Source organism: Macadamia integrifolia, chromosome 13 (assembly GCF_013358625.1).
Source record: "Macadamia integrifolia cultivar HAES 741 chromosome 13, SCU_Mint_v3, whole genome shotgun sequence".
Lineage (NCBI taxonomy): Eukaryota > Viridiplantae > Streptophyta > Magnoliopsida > Proteales > Proteaceae > Macadamia > Macadamia integrifolia.
Genome location: NC_056569.1, coordinates 27,900,951 through 27,909,651, shown reverse-complemented (window position 1 = coordinate 27,909,651; position 8,701 = coordinate 27,900,951). Strand labels below are relative to the sequence as shown.

The 8,701-nt window shown below is 40.2% G+C and overlaps 1 long non-coding RNA gene across 2 annotated transcripts; it reads left to right on the top strand.

Annotated features, from left to right (window-relative positions):
• Positions 1-537: 537 nt before the first annotated feature.
• On the top strand, positions 538-5,763 carry LOC122058753. Of its 2 annotated transcripts, XR_006133907.1 has the most exons (3): positions 754-1,993; positions 3,162-4,642; positions 4,735-5,763. It is a non-coding gene; the product is annotated as an uncharacterized LOC122058753 (long non-coding RNA). The 2 variants fall into 2 exon arrangements; XR_006133906.1 differs by having other exon boundaries at positions 538-1,993; positions 3,162-5,763.
• Positions 5,764-8,701: the final 2,938 nt, after the last annotated feature.

Genomic DNA, 8,701 nt, shown 5'->3' with positions numbered 1-8,701 from the left:
CCGACCGAAACCGAACCGGCCCGACCGGTTGACACCCCTAGTTTCAAGTATTGTAACCCCAAAACCAAACCGAACCGCACCGAAAACCGGATGAACCCGAAACCAAACCGAAACCGGCTCAAAACCCGGACCGAAACCGAAACCAAACCGATAAGAAACCGAAACACTCCAAAATTCATTAAAAAAATTAAAATTTGAATAGTTTTGTATACATTTGTATGGAAAATCAAATTCAAACTAGACCAAAAATCAAAATCAACCCGGTTACAAATCGATTTAAGAAATCGAAGTTCAACAATTCATCATTTGGTTGTTTCCTAATGGCTTCATACCGGTTTAAAAAACCGATCCAAACCGAAATGAACCTAATAAATCCAAACCGGTACCAACCCGAACCCAAACCGCACCGAAACCGACACCGGACCGAAACCGATAAATCCTTATTGGGTCGGTTTCGGTCACTTCCAAACTCACACCGAAACCGGTGGAACCGGACCGAAACAGCACCGACCCGGACCGTTGACACCCCTACTACAGATCAACAAGACCAGCAGGAAAGGAAGAGGAGTACCAGAGTGAGAAGAGAACCGGGTTGGACCAGAGACTACAAGATGACATAAGGCCAATGGTTAAAGAATTAGTTAGTGGACAGAGAGAGTTAGTTGAGTAATTGTAAAGAATTTGTTAGTGGACACAGAGAGTTAGTTGAGTAGAATAAATAATGGATTCTTCAATTTGTTAAAGAGTAAATAGAGACATTGTATGAGAGGACAGATATGCAAGAAATAAACAATTCTTCTTCTCCAGACCTCTTAGGAGTTCACTGAAACTCGAATTCAGTTTTTTACTTTTCCCAATCTTCTTCGTTCATAACAAATTGGTGCTTTCATTCTTGTTTCCATGGTCGACGGTACCCGTGCGAGGTTTGATGACCAAAGCAGGAGTATGCAGGCCAGCCATAATTAGTACAAGAAAGACACTGATGCGAAGCTTGATGAGATTATTGAATCTTTGAAAAGCTTGCAGACATTGTTTATGGAGGCATTAAATCACAAGGATGCGATATTTCAAAGGGATACGCCTCACGCAGGTGGACAGTGAGGGAACTCTGCTCTCCAAGGGTATGCAAATCAATCCACGTTTCTTACGTCTAGAAGTTCCAAGGTTCGATGGCACCGATGTCACTGGTTGGATCTTCAAGATTCAACAATTTTTTGATTTCCATAATACTTCTAAAGAACAACGATTGTTGATTACTTCCTTTCATCTTGATGGTGTGGCTCTCAGTAGGTACCAGTGGATGCACTCCAGTGGTCTGATTCAACGTTGGAAAGGGTTTTTACAGGTAGTATCGATTCGATTTGGTCCTTCAATTTTTTAAGATCATCGAGGCGCCTTAGTTCGATTACAACAAACATCTACATTTTCTTTACATCAAGATCAATTTGAAAAGTTGTCTACCAAAGTTGCTGGTTTGTCTGAGATCTTCTTGATTAGTATCTTTATTTCTGGGTTAAAACCGGAGCTACGCAGAGAGCTTTTGGTCGCTCAACCAGTTTCACTTTTACATGCGATGAGTTTGGCGAACCTCTATGAACAGAAATATTTGGATCTTCGGCATTCTTGGACGCCATCCTGGTCGAAACAATCTGTGACCACTCCTCGGGTTTTGGGGCCTCCACCACCTGTGTCTAAATCTTTGCAAGCATTACCAAGTCCAATGGTGACTAAACAACTTCCTATCAAACGACTCTCCCCTGCTGAACTTACTGCTAGAAGGGAAAAGGTCTTTGTTATAATTGAATTGAGAAATATGCCCCAGGTCATAAATGTAAGCAACGATTCTTGCTATTAGTAGGTGACTCTGTGGAAGAGGAAGTAGATACAGAAACTGTAGAAATTGCAGACACAGCCTTCGATAATGTTCCATTGCACGAGATCAGCCTGCATGCCTTTGTTGGGCAACTCAATCCCAGAACAATCAGATTGAAAGGTAACCTTGCAGAACATCAACTTCAAATTTTGATTGATAGTGGCAGTACACACAATTTCATTAAAGAGAGTGTGGCTATCAGATTGGGACTAACAATTACTCCCTGTAAGCAATTTAAGGTTTATGTGGGAAATGGAGAATTTTTAGTGTGCAAGCAATAGTGCAAGGCTGTGACACTTCCCCTTCAAGGCAATGCTTTTACTTTGGATTTATTTGTCTTACCTATAGAGGGAGCTGAAGTAGTGTTTGGAATACAGTGGCTAGAGTTATTAGGCCTGTGGTGACTGATTATAAATTGTTAACCATGGATTTTTTGTAGAATGGAAACAAAATTCATTTAGTTGGTGAACCTTTTCTTCAAGGTGAACCATTACAATTGAAGAATTTGAAGAAATTGGCTTCATTAGAGGGCATTATTTCTATGTTCCATTTGCAAGTAATTCATGAGAAAGATTCTGAATCAGTGGCAATACACCCTGCTATTCAGCACTTAATGAATGATATCCAACAGGTGTTCAACATTCCAAGGACTCTTCCTCCTACAAGAACCCATGATCACCATATTCATTTATTTCCAGGTTCAAAGCCAGTTAATGTCCGTCCTTACAAGTATCCACACTTTTAGAAATCAGAAATTGAAAAATTAGTTGTAGAGATGTTGGAACAGGTTATCATTAGAAACAACACAAGCCCATTTTCATCACCTGTTCTTCTGGTAAAAAAGAAAGACAACACATGGCGTTTCTGCATTGACTATAGAGCCTTAAATGCCATTACTGTGCGAGATAGATTACCTATTCCAACCATTGAAGAGCTCATGGATGAATTACAAAGTGCTAGTGTATTTACTAAACTCGATTTGCGAGCAGGCTATCATCAAATTTGAGTTCAGGAAGGTGATATTCATAAGACTGCTTTTCGTACGCATGAAGGGAACTATGAATTTGTTGTCATGCCCTTTGGTTTAACTAATGCACTTTCAACATTTCTGTCCATTATGAATGCTGTTTTCAAACCCTTTCTCCGCAAGTTTGTGATCGTATTTTTTGATGCTATATTGGTTTACAGTACCTCTATTGCTGAGCATATTTCTCATTTAAAGATTGTGCTTCAATGTTTGGCTGATAATTAGTTGTTTGCTAAGATGAGTAAATGTCTTTTCTGTCAGGAATCTGTGGAGTATCAAGGCCACATAGTTTCCAGCTTGGGTGTCCAAGTCGACAGTACTAAAATCAGTGTAATGTTATAATGGCCAACATCGCAAACTCTTAAGCATCTGAGGGGCTTTTTGGGACTCACTGGATACTACAGAAAATTCATTCGACACTATACTACTATTGCAGCACCTTTAACTGATCTACTTAAGACGGATGCCTTTTATTGGTCTGAGGTCGCTCAACAAGCCTTTAATGATCTGAAACAGAAGATGACTTTAGCACCAGTTTTGGCCTTGCCAAGCTTTGCATTAGATTTTGAGGTAGAAACTGATGCTTCAGGGATAGGGATTGGTGCTGTTCTCAGTCAGGAAGGTCATCCATTAGCATTTTTCAGTAAAAAGCTTTACCCAAGGATGAGGACAACTTCAACTTATGTTCGAGAGCTCTTTGCTATTTCTGCGGCAGTTTTGAAGTGGCGACATTATTTGTTAGGGAGGACATTTCTTATTAAGACTGATCACAGAAGTTTGAAGGAGTTGATGAACCAAGTCATACAGACTCCTGAGCAATATCACTACCTCAGCAAATTGATGGGCTATACTTATAAAATTGTGTATCGTCCTGGGAAAGAAAATGTTGCAGTAGACGCTCTCTCCAGAGTACCTGAACTACCAGAGGAGGTTTCTCCAACAATTGCTTTCAACACCTCAATTTGACATTGTTGACACCCTATTAGAGACTAATTCGAGGGATCCAGAGTTACAACACCTCCATCGACAGTTGCATGACGAATCATTGGCTAATTCTGGGTATGAAGTGAAGGGAGGTTTACTCTATTATAAGAATAGAGTGGTGCTTAGTTCCACTTCTGACCTAAAGCATACTATCTTGCGGGAATTTCATTCCAGTCCTTTAGGTGGCCATGCCGGATCTTTACGTACCTATAAGAGAGCGGCAGCAAGTTTCTCTTGGCCAGCTATGCTCAAGGATGTGATTGAATTTGTGAGAAATTGTGTAATCTGTCAGCAAACTAAGTCTCTTACCACAAGGCCTGCTGGATTGCTGCAACCTTTTCCTATGCCTCAACAGGTTTAGGAAGATATTTCATTAGATTTCATCACGGGTTGACCTGTATCACAAGGTTATTCCGTAATTCTGGTAGTGGTGGATAGGCTTTCCAAGTATGCACATTTTGGAGGCTTACCATCTTCTTATAATGCTCCGAAGGTTGCTCAATTATTTACCCAAATGGTGGTCAAGTTATATGGTTTCCCTCGATCAATTGTGTCTGATTGGGATGCCATATTTCTCAGCCATTTTGGCAAGAACTTTTTAAACTCAGTAGTACTACTCTAAGTTTGAGCACTGCTTACCACCCGCAAACTGATGGGCAGACTGAGGTACTAAACAAGTGTTTGGAGCAGTATCTATGTTGTTTTGTTCATGAGAAACCTACTCAGTGGTCCAAGTTTTTAAGATGGGCTGAGTTAAGGTATAATACCTCTCATCATACTTCCATTGCGATGTCCCCTTTCCAAGCTCTTTATGGCAGATTACCCCTTACACTTCCAGATTATATTGCAGGTGATACTTGAGTTGAAGCTGTGGAACATGAGCTTAGCGACAGAACTGAACTCCTCCATCATCTCAAGACTAATCTTATGAAGGTTCAGGTAACAATGAAGTCTACTGCTGATGGACATAGACACGACTTGCAATTCCGTGAGGGGGAATGGTCTTACTCAAGTTACAGCGATATAGACAACAGACTGTAGCTTACCGATCAACTCAAAAGCTTAGCAGACGTTTTTATGGACCATTTCAGGTAATCAAGAGGGTGGGTATGGTTGCATACTGTCTTCAATTACCACCAGGAAGTAGAATTCATCCTGTCTTCCATGTATCTCTGCTTCGTCCATTTCATTGTGATCCTCACGCTGTTCTTGAAAGTCCTCTGCCAGCTTTGAGTTATCATCAACAGCCTATTCGCAGTCCTTTAGCTGTTCTGGAAACTAGAGAAATTATCCAACAAGGCCACATAGTTCCTCAGATCCTGATTCAATGGGAGGGCCTAGCTGTGGAAGATGCAACCTGGGAGGATTTTCAACCTTTTACTGCAAGATTTCCTGACCTCAACCTTGAGGACAAGGTTGTTTTTGATGGGGTAGATAATGGAATGAATAGCCCTATAGTCTTAGAACATCAACAAATTATTGACACTATCAATAAGGAATTGGATGAAAAGCCCAATGTCCATTCCAATACTGTTACTACAGATCAACAAGACCAGCAGGAAAGGAAGAGGAGTACCAGAGTGAGAAGAGAACCGGGTTGGACCAGAGACTACAAGATGACATAAGGCCAATGGTTAAAGAATTAGTTAGTGGACAGAGAGAGTTAGTTGAGTAATTGTAAAGAATTAGTTAGTGGACAGAGAGAGTTAGTTGAGTAATTGTAAAGAATTTGTTAATGGACACAGAGAGTTAGTTGAGTAGAATGAATAATGGATTCTTCAATTTGTTAAAGAGTATAAATACAGACATTGTATGGGAGGACAGATATGCAAGAAATAAACAATTCTTCTTCTCCAGCCCTTTTAGGAGTTCACTGAAACTCGAATTCAGTTTTTTACTTTTCTCAATCTTCTTCATTCATAACAGACGACGACACGTTGGAAGTGCAGGCGGAGATGGCTTTGGCCTTGAACCTCCTCGCTACTTCCCCTGAGTCCTTTCAACCCATTAATTTCTCTCCCTATTCTAAAACACCCTTCAGATCTACAGCAGATATGTTTCCCTCCTGTCCCCATCCCTAATCCCACCTTTGGATTCTCCAACTCCTTCAACAGATCCACTTCCACCTATGCTCCACTCTTTTATACAATGGTGCAGATGATGCTCGTAGATTGCACGATGGCGCAGGTGTTAGTCGCCTTCCTCTCCCTTGTGCAACACCACAGGTGCTGCTTGATGAGTCTTAGTCGGACTTAGTTGGGTTGATGTTTGATCACCTCGACAAGCTACTCGCCCGGATCTCTGATTCCATACTTGTTGTCTGTCATCTTCAGTTGACGATGAGCGGGTTTTGTGGAGGCGCTGTGAAGGGAGTCACAATTGATCTTCATATGCTCGTGAGCCTTGTGGTTGGTGACAATAAGGAGGGCATTTTGGTTTTCACTTGGGAGCTGGTTCTTCAAGCAGAACTTGATCTTTATGCTCCGGTCTACTTCAAGAATCTTGATATCTTTGACGACGTTGAGCTTGGACATTTGAGAGACGCCGATGCAGAGGACATCCCGATGACGGAGACTCACTTGGATGTGTTAATTGCAGATGGAGTTGGTGCGAGGTGCTATGCCGATGAGATAACCTTTGGGGTTGTAACCCTTGAAGCATGTGGGAGGTGCATACTCCCTGCGTGTACGATCTCCTCTCTGGCATGCAAGGATTAAAGTATCGGTATCGGTCGCCGTATCGATCGACCAAAATTAAGATATGTATCGGACAGTATCGTATCGTATCGGAGGTACACTAAGATACGCTAAAGATACACACATAAATGGATAGAAAACATTTTTTTAAACACTTTTGCATAAAGAGTTTGTTAAAAAAAACTATTGATAACATGTATTATGCATAAACACTAAATTGAGGGTATCGTACTAAGAATTCAAGGTTTATAGTTGTCCCATAAATGTAAAATCCTTATTTCCAACTTTGATTTCCACTTTAGTTAGAGAGAAATATGATTGACAGCAACTTTGGAACAAAAACCCTTCAAAAAATCATGTTTTTCTGAAAAATTACCCATCTTGGCCATTATATGACCGATACGTACCGATACTCACCGATACGTATTGATACTCACCGATACATACCAATACATATCGAAACGTACATTTTACCTCAATTTTATAATTTTCATAGTCGTATCGAGGCATATCGTATCGTATCGATGTGTATTGGTGGTGTATTGATGCATATAGGTATGTATTGTAGGATATATATCGATGCGAAAGGATTTAAAAAATTTCATGTATCGTATCGATGTGTATCGTATCGATCGGCTAAATTTAAGATACGTATCGGAAGGTATCGTATCGGTATCGGAGATACTTAAAACCATGCTGGCATGGCATCATACCAAACAATCTCCACATTTGGCCGACAGCCCAATGTCCCCCATGTTGCGCGTGCCCTTGCATCTGAACCTTCATGGGTGACATACGACATGGAGTGAGGACTTTCCTAATGTTTTCTTTGTAGGCTATGTTAGCTGTGTTTACAATCTGTTTTCTGGGGTTGCTTTTGACTTTGTCCAACCCCTTAAATGGGTGGTGCCACATGCATACTGTGATACTCTGTGTCCTGCGCCTACCAAATGCCCATTATGGTTCTACTTCCTACTCGCATGAAGGAAGAATTTGTAGCCGATTATCGTTGTTTCTACAATAAGTTAAGTAGGGACTCATTTGGTTTCGTCTATACCCTAGCCTGGAAGACCCATGACAGACAGCTTGATCATATTCCATTCCTTGGCTCTTAGATATTTGTATCCAAGCCTTGTTTCTTTTATGCCTTTATCTATTTTGTGTTCCATGATTTTTTCTGAATGAATTTCTTGTTAAAAAAAGGAGGATGCAGGGTGAAGGATTATTTCCAACACCTAACATGGAAAGAGTGTGGCATCGATTCATGATAGACTATGATTTATTTTTATTCATCCTAGACGAGGGTCTATAGGCCACTAGGTGGCGCCTGGGGTAGCCTCATGTAGGGGGGAGTATTGGGGGGTGGGGGTTGGAAGGTGCATACTAAGCACTAGTGCTAGAAAGAGGTTTTGATCCTGAGGATGTGAATTGAAAATAGAAATCGTTTACCAAAACCGAATCGAGTTGTTTACATGGAAACAGTGAAATCATTTAGTAAATGTTTTGGTTTTAAAATTTGAATCTTTGGTAAACTGTCTAAGTAAAGCGTTAAACCGATTAACATATACGTAGTGAGTTTAAGTCATTCAATGTTAAGTTTACATACATTTCAATAAAAAAAATTAAATTACATTAAACAACTATTAAAAAAAAGCATATAACAATAATATAATTCAATTCAATGTTGAAGCTTATATCCATTTCACTGAAATTTTTAAAGGTAAAGAAGTCATTTCGATAAACAAAATAGAAAACATAAGAAAATTGTTTAAAACCTTCTAAAGTGAAATTGTTAATAAATGGTTTTGGTTTCAATATATGAAACCATTGATCAAATAGTTTGATTTTGATTTTACCTAAAAAATCTTACACTAAGCCAACCGAACCATTCACACCAAAATCAAACCATTTAACACCCACTAACAGAACCTTGGGCATGCTTTGGACAAACCATGCAGACCACCAGAGCAAGTATGGGTTTGCAAAGTCCTGATTTGAACTAGACCATCTAACTTTGGAAATTGGATCCTTTCCAATGCCAATGGAGGCCCAACATGCATCCAATGGCTAGGAGGACCTGGGCACGCACCCCCAAGTCCACGTAACCATTAGATGCACGCT